This window comes from Marmota flaviventris, chromosome 6 (assembly GCF_047511675.1).
Source record: "Marmota flaviventris isolate mMarFla1 chromosome 6, mMarFla1.hap1, whole genome shotgun sequence".
Lineage (NCBI taxonomy): Eukaryota > Metazoa > Chordata > Mammalia > Rodentia > Sciuridae > Marmota > Marmota flaviventris.
Window position 1 is genome coordinate 115,035,939 of NC_092503.1, and position 12,674 is coordinate 115,048,612.

Here is a 12,674-nt window from a genome sequence, read left to right on the forward strand (position 1 = left end):
TATCCCTGGCCCAAGCCTTGGTTTTCCCGACTATTTTCACTTCCTGCATTTACTCCTTTCCCTGGAATTAAGTCTTCCCTAATTAGTCTCCCCAGATCCCTGCACCTCGGCCCCCACCATGCCCAGAAGGAAGTAACTTCCAAGGGGAACTGATTCTCCAATATCAGCCAGGCTCAGATCTAATTTGCTTTCAGATTTCAGTGAATGCAAAGTCCACACTCCCCACTTCTCTTGCGCTACTGTCTTCTCATGAGAAAGTAAAGTGAAGTGGGTTTCATCCTTTACATAGTATCTCTGCATACACTATTCCGTTTTAGCCTCAAAACTTTCTAGTGTGGGCAGGACGGATATTATAATTCCCACTTACAGAACGAGGACTCTGAGGCATGGCAATTCAAGGCTCGGGCCATCACACCCTGCTGCTAAGTTAACGAATGTCACTCAGCCCCTTCGGGTCCCACTCTTGGAGAACTTTCCAGCATCTGGAAGAACTTGCCGATCCGGTCCGCGCCGGTCCGGACGAGGCCACTGCTCCGTCCACAGGTGCCCTGGACCTTCCCCTCCGCAGTGACGCGCACCGGTGACGCTATACAGTGACGTGTGGTGACGTGACTTACCCGGAGCCAGGTGCCCGCAGGGTAGCCACACCCTGGGGGGCCCTGCTCAGCCGGGGCAGCGGGTCTGGGCGGTGGAGGAAAGCCGCAGAGCCCGCCCGAGGCCCCTGGGGGTCTAAACCCCGGCGGTTAGCCCACCCGAGAACGGTCGGTTTCTAAGTGACGCCAGCGCGCAGAGGCGCGTGCGCGGCCACGGCGGTGTGCGTGAAATCGGACGCGCGCCGCGGCGGCGGCGGCGGCAGCGAGGACGGCACCGAGGACGGCAGCGACGGCAGCGACTTAGGGGGCGGTGGCTGCGAGGCGGGCGCGCAGCTAGCGGAAGAGGCGTCTGTGAGGGCGACTAGGTCGCAGAGGAACATCGTTGGGGTGAGTAGCCAGGGCTCCGCAGGGGAGGTGGGGCCTGGCCGCACCTGCTGCGCGGGCCCGGGGCGCGGGAACGCGCGCCCCCACCGTACCCGCGCGCGCCGCTCCCCGCCCTCTGCCGCTTTTTTCCGGGGGCGGGGAAGGAGCGCGGACGGGGGCTGACTAGGGTCAGTTCCGGGACCCCGGCTCCCGGGAAGCGGTAGCAGGAGGTCGGGGGAAACTCCTAGTCCTGGAAGGTGTAGTGGGGAGTAGGTGTCTGGGTTTCAAGGTGGCTCGGTCTGGCTTCCAAACTGAGGAGTTCGAATTAGAAGCCCAGGTTCCCCAGCAGCCTCGCATCCTGCCTTAGGAGCGGTGGCGCGAGACCCTCGGGAGGCGACACCCGAGGCCCCCAGGGTTGGGGCTGGGAAAGTCTGGGACTGCTGGGGCCTGCATCTCCGAGTGGGAGCCGGTTGTTATGGAGAGAGTTGTGAATCAGTGCCTGCGTGAGCGTCAGACACACCCACGACCTGGGGAAGGCGACCTGTCAGTGTAGATACCTAAGGCCAACCTGTTGCCTGCACTTTCCAACCTCACGTGTGTGTCCACGTGCTTCCCTGGCATTTTATCTAGGTGTTGTTACAGATTTTGAGGCCAAGGGGCTGAAACGCATCCTCAGTTGTTACTTCCTTTCCATGGACTCAAATCTGCTGTTACTTTTCCCAGACCCATGTGTGCTTTTGTCATTATTAAGGCCAAGAAAGTATGGAGGCATTATTTTTGTTGTTATTTTTCCTCAAAGAAGTACAGGCTTGCTCAAAGAAGTACCAGGTGGAAAACAGATTCTGTTCAACGTGTGGGCTTGATTGGAGAAGCTGGAGTGTAGAGGTGCAGCGGATCATCAGCCCAGTGCTCTCTTCTCAGTGGGCCTAACACCTTCGTAGGTAGTTGTGTGGTGGATGTAGTTGCCATCCTTAGGAAGAGGGAGCATTGAAGATAGAAAAGAAGTCAGTTTTTTTCTGTAACTAAGGCATTGCCTATAATCTGTAAAAGATAGTCTACTGAAATTTAATCAATATTTGTGCAAGAAATTTGGGGAATATTAAATTTTCACTAAAATTTTGCAATTAAGTTTCATAACACAGGATCTGTAAAGTTATGTTACCCGAGATTCTTACGTCTTGGAACCAGTAAACCTTGTTTGGTAATACTTAAAAGTACTCTGAATTAAAACTTTCCTCTCTGAACTCCAGTACCTTTTAGAACAGGAATTGCCTGTTTTCTTCTTTGCCGTATCTCCAGCACATAGACAAGTACTTGCCACAGAGTAGGCACATATTTGTTATGTATCACACTCTGCCTAAGTGGTTTATCTATACAGAAAACATTTTGTGCAGTCCTTTGTGTCCATGTGCCCTGTCTCTCCAGTGTTATGCTAGCTATGGGAGGAAGATTGTGGGGTTGCAAATAATATGAAGACCTGGCACTTTTCCTTCAAGAGCAAACAGTCCAGCTAGTAAAAGAAAGCAGGTATATAAAAAAGAATTATGAACCCAAACGAGGTACTATGTAAACTGTGATGTGAGAACTATAAGTACAGTGAAGATTTAGAAAAGATAAAACATGTGGTCTGATTTACAGAACTCTTTGGAAGAAGTAAGATTTGAGCTGGTCTTTGTTATTTATTTATTTATTTTTGGTATTGGGGATTGAACCCAGGGGTCTTAGCCACCAAGCCACATCCCCAATCCTTTACATTTTTAAATTTGAGACAGGGTCTCCCTATATTGCTTTGGGTATCACTAAGTTGTTGGGGCTGTTCTGGAACTTGCAATACTCCTGCCTCAGCCTTTCCAGTCACTGGGATTACAGGTGTGCACCACCATACACCAAAGCTGATCTTTGAAAGAAGTGTAAAAATTTGAATTAGAAAAGAGATCCAAAATCATATGCTGAGAAGTTGATGTGAATTTGGTTATTGGGAGAATATATTGAGGAGACTTATATGACTAGAGCAGAAGTTCTCAGGGGACTAATGTAGAGATAAGGTTCAACAGGGTGGGAAGGGAAAGTGTTAAAGATAAGGCAGTCTTATCAATATCCCATTGAATAACAAGATAGAGCCTGCATGCAAGATGGAGTGGGGGTTGTATTAGAGTAAAGTTAAGATAAAAATAAGTGTTATTCTTAAAGGATATTCTACTCAAAGTAGTATCAGGTTGTTATATGTAGTTTAGATTTTGATTACTAATTGGAATAAAGGCTCACTAATGCGCATGTATTTTAGGTAGTCACCAGCACATGTCCCTGTTTCTAAAACCTACCTGATTGTACTTACGCTTCTATTGTAAATTTACTGAAATGATGTACCCAAAGTAGTTATCCAGCCATACTTAGGGACACAGTTTCACTTGGGATTATATCTCACAGTGGCCTGCAAGGCTTGTAGTTACTGCTGATCCTACAAAAACAGACAACAACAACAATAACAACAAATATTATTGGGAAAGGAGTCAATCTGAAGAAGGATACTCAAAAATATTGATAAAAAGATTTGACAATAAAGATGCTTCTGCTGAATATTGAACCTTTAGTTTTTATTTATGCCATTTTTTGTTATTGAAAATTCTTTTGAGTAGTGTGTAAACTTGCAATTGAATTGCTAACCAAGATGTGTAAAGTTTCACAGCAAATGTTGAATTATTTAATGACTCAGCAAATATTTATTGGGTGCTGGGTATGATTCGCCATGCTGTTGGGCATTGGGAAGATATAGATGAATAAGACATAGTATTCCCCCTGACGTGCAAGTGTTCATCAGAGATCCATCACTAGTCATCCATGTTGTGATTAGTTAAACAGTTTTGGAATGAATAAAGTGCTGGGGGAATAGATAGATCATTTGGGGATAATAATTGATAGTCAGGGAAAGCTTTAATAAAGAGAAGAGGATGAAGGTTAAGTAGAATTTTGCCACATGTAAAGGGAAAGACAACATTCCAGGCAGAGGGGTCAGCACAGTGTTGCTGAAGATCAAAATCGAATGGTTTATTTTTTGAAATATCCTGAGTTGTTTCTTGTAGGCTTGATGTATGACAGTAATGATACTACTAAAAGTTATGAAAGAAAGTAAAGATATGTTTTTGCAGTCAAGTTATGGGGGGAATTTTCAACTCCATCCTGAAAGTCTAGGGATTGGCCCCTCTCTCCCATTTAATTGGCACAGAGAGCCATGGAAAGAATAGTAGATCAGAAAGTTAATTGACACTTGGGAGAAGATTGCATTAGAGTCGTCGGGGAGGGCATTTACAGGGTAAGTGAGCTATGTTGGTAGCCCACAGAAGGAGAATGGGAATGGATAGATTGCAGAGATATGTTGGATGTTAAATCTTTAAATTTTATGACATCTAGGGTGAGGCAGAGGGAGAAGTCAAAGATGACATGTCTACTTTGAACAATTGGGTGATTATGATGACATTAAATTAAAAAATACAGGAGAAGAAATAGGTTTACATTGGAGTGAAGAAATGAAGTCATGTTAATTTAAAAGTGTCTGTGAGGAGTTAAGAGAGATCCACTAGGTAATTGGGGGTTCTAGGTAATTGGAGTTTACAAGATTACAAACAGTTGTAATGTAAGTGACAACTGAGGCTGTGGGAGTAGCAACCTTCTAGAAAGCATATTGTGTAGTAGTTAACTTCATGGCTTTTGAAGTTAAGACCTCAGGTCAAATCTCTTAGATCATTCTTGTCTAGATCAGTTGTTAGTCTGTTTTGTATTTCGATCACAGAATACCAGAGACTAGATAATTTATAAAGAACAGACATTTATTTCTTCACATTTCTGGAGGCAGGGTTGGGGAGAGTTTACAATAAGATAGATGAAATGGGAAAAACCCAGTGGAAAGAAACGGGAAGAAGTGTAATTACAGAAATGTGGATGTAGAGGAATCCGAATTTAAGGATTGTCTGCTTGAGTCTTACCCATCACATATACTGAGGACTGCTGGCAAATATTAGCTCTGTTCTCTAATAGAAAGTTGTAAGGGAATTTCACTATAGAAGGAAATCAAATAGTGGTTGTGCAAATTTACAAACACATTTGTAAAGAGATTTTAGGAGTTAAATTGAAGCTTCTTGACAAGCACCACCATGTTTCCTAGGTGCTTGTTCTTTCTCATTTATTTTCTCAGCTAGTATTCATTAAGCATTTACTATTTCCCTAGAAATTGTGTGAAATGCTGAGCACAGAGAAATGATAATTGCTCTGGGCACCTGAGACTACCTTTAGTTGGGAGAAATGTGTGTTCCCATGTATATTTTGTTAGGAGAAGATGCCTCACTTTATAAACTTAAGACTATAATGATATGAATAGATATTGAGGGCTTGAAGTTAAATTCATTCAGTGTTATGTGTACAAGAGGCCATCTTCATGGTGATTATAGTGATATATAGATTTTTTTGCAATCAAATTTATAATTTCATAGAAGAGAAAACATTTGGAGTGCTATAAAGAATATGATAAGTCTATATAAGTGTTGACTAGGTACTTAATACTTGTGGAGTGGCTAGGTGGGTTGTTTTGATTTCAACTTGTAAGCCATTTGATGTTTTAGAAATTATAACAAGTTATAATTCCACTTTAACCTCCTGGCTGCCTTTTGCGTCTGAATATAAGAGGCAAAAATATTCTGATGGTATATGTCCTTGTTTTCTTGATCTGGGAGGTATACTCACCATGCATTTTTTTAGCCAATGTTCTATTACTATAACAGATACCTGAGGTTAATCAACTTAAGAAAAAGTTTGTTTGGGCTAACAGTTTTAGAAGTTCCAAATTGGGTAGACCCATTACTTTTTTTCCAATGGAGGGGGCAGCACATCATGGATAGACAGAGACTAGGGTCCCAAAGTCCCTTTTATAGTAGGCTCCCAGTGACATAAAGCTTCCCATGAGGCTCCACCGCCTCCCAATAGTACCACAGATGGGAAACCAAGCCTTTAACACATGGACCTTTGGGTAATATTTGAAATCCAAACTATAGCATGCATATAGGCAAAAGAGTTGTTATAGTTTGGATTTTAAATATCCAGATATCCCCCCAAAGGCCTATACGCTAAAAGCTTGGTCACCAGCCTGTGGCATTATTAGAAGGTTGTCGAACTTTTAGGAGATGGGGCTACTAGAAGGAAGTATGTCATTCAGGCCATGCCCTCAAAGGGGATATTGGGATCCTGGCCCCTTCCTGTTTGGTCTTAGCTTCCTGGCCACCATGAGGTGTGAGCAGCATTGGTCTACTACTTAATCCCTGCTGTGATATCGGGTCACCACAGCCTGCCATGGACTATAAAAACCACGTGAAACCATGAACCACAGTAAATCTTTCTTGCTTTTAATTTTTTCAGGTATTTTGTCACAGTGATGGAAAGCTGACTGACACAAGAGACATTAATGGCTAGCAGTCACTGAGTATTTCCATTATATGAAGGCTTTTTTTTTTTTTTTTTTAAATAATCCTTTTGTTTTGTTTTTTGGTACAGGGACTGAACCAAGGGGAGTTTTACCACTGAGCTTCATCCCTGGTCCTTTTAATTTTTTTTTTTTTTGAGGCTAGGCTTGAACTTGTGATCCTTTTGCTTTTGCCTCATGAGTAACTGGATTACAGTCAGCACCATGATGCTTGACTATGTATTACTTAATGTTAAATTTACAAGGTTATTATAAGAATTATCTCCATTGTACTGATAAAGCAACTCAGTTCCAGAATGGGGAGAACAGTTTATCTGTAGTTTCTGGCCAGTGAGAGATGGCACTGGGCTGCATCCCCAAACTTGGACTCTGGAGCCAGTTCTCTTTCTACTTCATGTCAATTCTTGGTATCAGCATGGGGTTCTAGCATGCGAATGTCTTGATGGAGAAATATAATCTCATTTCTGCTGATTTATAGAACATTTGTGGAGGAAGTTAGGATTTTAGTAATTGCTCAAATGGTCAAAGATAATAACTAGGGATAGAAGGGAAAGGGAGCTAGACAATTAAAGGCCCCAAAGCTGATTTTCCTGTAAAGAGATGCACAGCATTTTTAGTTGACTGTCAGGCAATTCTAAATAAACTACTTCTTTATAGACAAGTACAAAAGCTTCTAGAGAAGGAACTGTAGTTTTCAAGCTAATGACATTTAAAATAAATGCAGAATTTTTTAATCCCTTAAAACCTCACCCCAAATAATGTAATACTTGAGATTTCCCAGCTAATCTCCCTCTGTCCACACCACTGTTTCTTCCATTAAAATGTTTATTTTTAAATCTATTCATAAAATAAATGTTTTCTATTTATGGTCTACTATAGTTATTCTGGTTTGATTCATTCCTTGCACTTTGATCCTGTTTTCTACATTCCTGGTAATATGGACTGTGATTATCTCATAAATAACAGTCAATTTTATATAATTCTACACCAAATATTTCTACAAAATTATAATTCTGCAAATGGAATATCTCTTAAATACTGTATTTATTATCTTTGCTAACAAGTTATCCTCAGACTTGCTTGTTTACAACCAATAGTTTTTATTTGACAATTTTTATGGGTGAGGAATTCAGAAGCTGTTTATCCAGGTAGTTCTGGCTCAGAGTGATGGATGAGTTATAGTCAAACTTTTGACCAGTGCTGCAGCTGTCATCTGAAAGCTTCATTGGGCTGAAGGATGTGCTCCTGAGAGGGTCTATTTAGATGACTGTTGGCATGAGACCTCAATTCCTTGCTGGCTGTCAACAGTGGCCTCACGTCTTTCTTAGGGTTGCTTAAATGTCCTCACAACATGTCTGCCGTCTTTATACAGAGCAGTGATTTAAGAGAGAGCAGGAGTTTCATATGCTTTTTATGCTCTATTTTGAATACATACATTTTTACTTCTGCTATATTCTCTTTGTTGTGAGTCACTAAGTCTAGTCTATATTCAAGATGAGGCAGTTAGAGACTCCACATTTTTGGAGGATAGATTGAAGAATTTGTGGATTTTAAATAATTATGTGGACATATTTTTAGATAACCATAAATTTTTATTCATATGAAATTATTTTATCAGCTAATATTGTTTCTTATAGCACATGCTTGAATTTTTCTGGAAAAATACAAAATATTGTATCCACAATATTTCCTGGAAATGCTCTTAAGATTATGAGTTAGCCAGGTGTGGTGGTACACACCTGTAATCCCAGTGGCTTGGAAGGCTGAGGCAGAAGGATCTCAAATTCAAAGCTAGCCTGGGAACTTAGTGAGACTTTGTTTGAAAATAAAAAAAAATTTTAAAAAGGGCCGTGGCTGTATTTCAGTGTTCAATCCTCAGTATCTCCCCCTGCCCCAAATTGATGGTTTTTAAAATATAAAGCAAGTTTTCATAAATTTGTTGTGGATTCCTTGAAGTTTTATATCTATAACATTAGCTTTAGTACTGATATAACTAGAATGCTTTCATTTTTATTCTATTGTATAATATTTATAAAATTTTATTTATACTTAATAGTTTTAATAATTAATGTGAAACATAACTAAACATTCTAGGTAAGGTGATCTACCATTCAAACTTCTAGAAAAAAAGTACTTGCACAACCACTGTCTGAAAGCACACATTTCAATTTCACAGTGACTTTGGGTTGTAGGGTTCATTGAATCCGTTTAATTTATATTTAAGTCCTTTGGGTACTTCACAATTTTTTTTCTTGAGTAACATCCTAAGTAAGATGTATCATATTCCAAATCTTGTTTTCCTTAGAAGGTGTATATAGAACATAATTGGTTTCATCAGGAGAGTTGGGTTTATATTTTGATAATTCTTGGATGTTAATCAGATCTTAACTTCACTACCTCTACCCACAGCTAGTATCAGTTGTCTGCTTACTTTTTTAAAAAAAATTTAACCTAATATTATCTATATAGAAAAGTTGCAAGAATAGTAAAAAGAATTTTCTTATAACCTTCACCACATCTCTCCTAATGTTAAATTTTATCACAGTTATTTTATCTTTTTCTGTTTCCCCTGAACTGTTTTAAGTTGCAACTGTAAATATCCAATCCTTCAGTGCGCATTTTCTAAAAACAAGAAGATTCTTTTACCACATTATAATCATCAAATACTACTACTATGTGACCTACAGGCCTTAATCATGTTTCATCAGTTGTCCCAATTGATATATCCATGAATATTATTTGTAGAAACAAAAACAACAGAAACCTGTCATGCAAAACAAACAAGGGGAAAAAGATGCATTCATCTGCTTTCATTTGGTCTCCTTTAGTCTGGGACAGTTCTTTACCTTGAAAATGTCTTTACCTGACATTTTATGTAGGTCCTTTTTTTTTCTTTAATTAAAAAAAATTTTTTTAAAGATTGTTGTAATTTTAAAAATACCTTTACTTTATTTATTTTTTTATGTGTTGCTGAGGATCGAACCCAGCGCCTTGCACATACTAGGCAAACGTTCTACCACTGAGCCGCAGCCCCAGCACCCTGCCCCCTGTTTTGTTTTGTTTTGATACAGTGTCTCTCATTTGAGGTTTGCTGGTCATCCTTGGACCCATATTATGCATTTTTGGCAGGAACACTATAGATGTGAAGTTTTGTGTTTTTCTGTTTCATGTCAAGAGGCTGATGATGTTATTTGTCTCATTAGGGATGTTCACTTGGATCATTTAAGATGGTGTGCCTGATTTCTCCACTGTAATCACTAGTTTTTCCTTTGTTAGTAATATCTTCTGGGGATATACTTGGAGACTATGTAAATCTCCTGTTATTTCTTGAATTTGTACCTGTTAATTTTAGCATCCATTGACTCTTTCCTGAATTATTGTCATGATCGTTGCCAAATTTTCTAATCTCATCATTTCCTTTACATTTATTGATTGGCTTTCCCTGTTAATTAATTGACTAGTTAATTATTAGCTCGTCAGTGTCATAGATGGATTCCCACGTTTTCAGTGGGTTTAATTCTTATGTCTGTTTACTCAAATTACCCCAGGTTTGCCCAATGGGAACCCTTTAAAGGTGGCTTTGTATCTTTGTGACATATTTCCATTATTCTTTTACTATTTTCTTATTTTCTGATACAAGATAGTCTATATTCTTTTTAGTTATTTCTGAAAGGAGTCCTTGGTGGAAAAGTATATGTATTTAGAAACAAGATCTCAGTGTTAGATGTGTCCATAGCTACCCTTATAATTGCTTCTAGGCCCTTTTAACACAGAGCTACTGTGTGTGTGTGTGTGTGTGTGTGTCCATCCCACACATTTCTATATTTTGTAATTGCTAACTATAAAAACCACCAGTTCATGCTGACACCTCCTATTCCAGGCCTACACTATAGGGTTTATTCTGTCCATTCTCCTTTACTTATTTGTAACTCTTTTCTCTAGCAAGGAGAACCTAGCTCCCTTTATCAGCATATTTATTTGCAACTTCTAATGGACCCAGAAATTAGATTCAAAATTGCTAACCCATTCCTCTGTGAAAAAGAAATCCATTAGCTAGAGTTCAGTGTTCTTTTTTAATGTTAGCCTGTAGTTCAGGTGGTGTGTTCCAAGGTTACAGGGATTATTTATCCCCTACCTTCATTCAGTATTGTTGTTATTCATCTGAAATACAATTTGGTTCATATGATTTTGTTTGTATTTCATGTTAGACTTCCCTTCCTCCATTTTTGTTAAAATTTTTTGTTGTCCTTTTTTGGTCTGCGAAATATTAACATGGTTCCACAATCAAAAAGGTTTTTTGCAGAAGCATCACCCCTGTTTCTTCTGTCCTTTCTACTCTCTCCCTATACATTCCCCTGTTGATATATGTATTTATCTACTGAAAATCTCTGGCCTTCTTGTGAGCACACCTTGCTGTAGGTGTGTATGATAGAATTCCTGAGCTATATGGTATGCAGATCTTCAAATTTAGCACATAGTAGTAAAGTATTTTGGAAAGTGTTTTGGAAAGCAGTTAAACCAATTGCATGTTTCTGTTTATTTTGAGTCTTATATTAACAGCCTGAACATCACTTATGTAAGGCCTGCTGATATTTATGCTATAGTTTTGGTACCTTGCCGAAGTTTAAAATTGAAACAATCAGATGGAGAAATTCCCTTTGTAATATCTCATCTACTGTGAACTCATTACCTTTTTTAAAATTACTTTTTAAGGAGGTAATATATGAATACGGTACAAAATTTAAAAATACATAAGAGATACTGCATCTTGCTCTTCTTGATATCATGGAGGCTATTCCATATCAGTACATTACTGCCTACAGAGTACATGGCATGATGTTCTTAATACTAACTTATCCTAAAATAGGCAAATTTGGATTGTGAGAATTTAAATTTGCTAGTGTTTTTTTTTTTTAAACTCCTAATTTGGCTCATCACCTTACTAATGTGCACCAACATTACTCAAGATTTCCTGGCCTGCATTAAAAGCACCACTATGGAGCCATCTCTTCATTTACATACATATTTGGTGGCTTGGGGGAATTTCTCTCTGATAATTGGTTTGGTGTTTTGTAGGAGTAATAATCTCGTGTGCCTTTGCACCGTTTTCACTGATTCCTTGGCTCTCTGTAGTTCTGTCACCCTCAATTCAATGTTTAATTATCTAAATATAAAAATATGTATACTTTGTTAACTATTGAAGTAATTATGTGCCATTTCTTTCAGTGATAATGTAATTCCTTTGACATTGAGAAATCACCCCATGAGAGTTTGTCAGTTCTCCTAAGGCTAGAGAAACTGTTTTTTGCTACCTCTTGTCAGTGTTTCTCTAGGGCCTTCAATTAATTCTTTGTTGCCTGCATTTATTTGTCAGTGATTGAGAAACTTCTGAAATCACTCATGCATTCTGTTTCAGGCTGGATTACATCTAGGAGCACATAGGCATGAAGTGGGCTGCTGAGTAGCTCCCACTCTAACTTCTTTTCTTTTTTTAAAAGTTTTTTTTAGTTGTAGATGGATACATACTTTATTGTAATTTTTTTTTTTAATGTGGTGCTAAGGATTGAACCCAGGCCCATGTGCTGTCCCACCTCAGCCCCACTCTAGCTTCTACTTCCACATAAGTAGTTGTATTAGAGTCTGGTGTGGCTTTAAGGTAAAAAATTAATCTCAGGTGGAATTGGGGAGTAGTGGTCCAGGCAGTTTCTCTTTCATTTAAGATATGTGTGTAGACCTCTTGCTAGGTTATAATAGGTATAGTGGGTACAAAGGAGAATGTTTCATGGTCTGTTCCCTCAAAGAATTTGTAATCTTAGAGGGAGAGACAGTTTTAAAGTTAGATGTTTATAGTGTAAAATGGTAAAAGCTGTGATCGAAATATATCCAGAAGACTATTAGAATTTATGTGCTAAGATACTTAGCTAATGATTTGAGGAGAAAACTTAATAAGCTCTGGTGCTTAGAGAAGGTGTCTTGGTGAAGGTGACACTTCACTAGGCTTACAAAATAAGGTCTTCCCTATTTAGTGGGTGAGGGGAGAATGTTTGTTAGAGAGATGGGGAGGTATGTAAGGCTAAGTAACCATAACTAGCTTCCTGTTTCTGGAGCAGAATGTGAGAGGCAGCGTGTCCTCAGAAGGGGCCTAGAGCAGTGAGCAAGGTTGGTTTAAAGAGGGCCCCTTCTGCCCTGGCAATGAACTTGTGTACTAGCCCAATAATGTGATCATTGTTGACTCTCATTTGTTAAGCAGC

At 39.3% G+C, this 12,674-nt stretch overlaps 1 protein-coding gene across 1 annotated transcript in view; it reads left to right on the top strand.

Annotated features, from left to right (window-relative positions):
• Window positions 1-810: 810 nt before the first annotated feature.
• The window catches only part of Btbd9 (BTB domain containing 9), a 402,739-nt gene continuing 390,875 nt past the window's right edge, over window positions 811-12,674 (top strand). The window contains exon 1 of the mRNA XM_027943588.2: window positions 811-980. The gene's annotated coding sequence lies outside the window, so the exon portion shown is untranslated. The remainder of the gene's footprint in view (window positions 981-12,674) is intronic.